Source organism: Bison bison, unplaced genomic scaffold (assembly GCF_000754665.1).
Source record: "Bison bison bison isolate TAMUID 2011002044 unplaced genomic scaffold, Bison_UMD1.0 scf7180017864244, whole genome shotgun sequence".
NCBI classification, from domain to species: Eukaryota; Metazoa; Chordata; class Mammalia; order Artiodactyla; family Bovidae; genus Bison; species Bison bison.
In genome coordinates this window covers 2795479-2796142 of record NW_011494816.1, presented here as the reverse complement: position 1 = coordinate 2796142, position 664 = coordinate 2795479, and the positions used below count along the sequence as shown (strand labels likewise).

Here is a 664-nt window from a genome sequence, read left to right as displayed (position 1 = left end):
GAGTCCCCGGAGGTGGGCTCCCTGCTCCGCTCAGCCTGGGTGAGGCCGCGGGAGCCCTGAGTGACCGGGAAACGGGGGTTGGGGTGGGTTGTGGGGTGTCAGGACTTGTCGCCGTCCGTCTGTCTGCCCTTCCTACCGGAGGGCGCCACTGGCTTCCCACCGCCCAGCTCGGGTCCTTGTCTGTGAGGCATCAGAGTGGCGACTCGGATGGGTTGTGATGTTGATGTCTCTGCGGAATCATAATGTCTCAGTGTTGTTCTGCGGCTATATGTTCCTCCTTCTTCCCTTTTCTTCCTGGGGCGCAGTTTGTTAAGACCTCCTCAAGATGACCCAAACTCCGCACCTCCTTTGAATATGGGTGGAAACCTAAGTTGTGTGGACTTGTAACTGAGGCAAGGTTTGCCCCATACCCAGGAGGAAAGCAGGTCGTGAATGTCGCCAGCCCTGCACTTCCAGTAATACTCCGTGTTGGATCCCTTCTCAGTTGCAACTGTAGGAGTAGAAATCTCAGTGATGCTCAGCGTCTTGGCACAGGTGGCAGGTTTTCTACATCCTCCGACCTTTGCGTTTCTCACATGGTACTCTGCTTGCTACTCAGGAGGCCAGAGGCAGCTTACAGTCTCACTTGATTGTATTTCTTGACATGCTCACTACCTTTGTGCTC

At 55.3% G+C, this 664-nt stretch overlaps 1 pseudogene; it reads right to left on the bottom strand.

Annotated features, from left to right (window-relative positions):
• Nucleotides 1-664, bottom strand: part of LOC104993798 — a 25817-nt pseudogene that overhangs the window by 22769 nt on the left and 2384 nt on the right.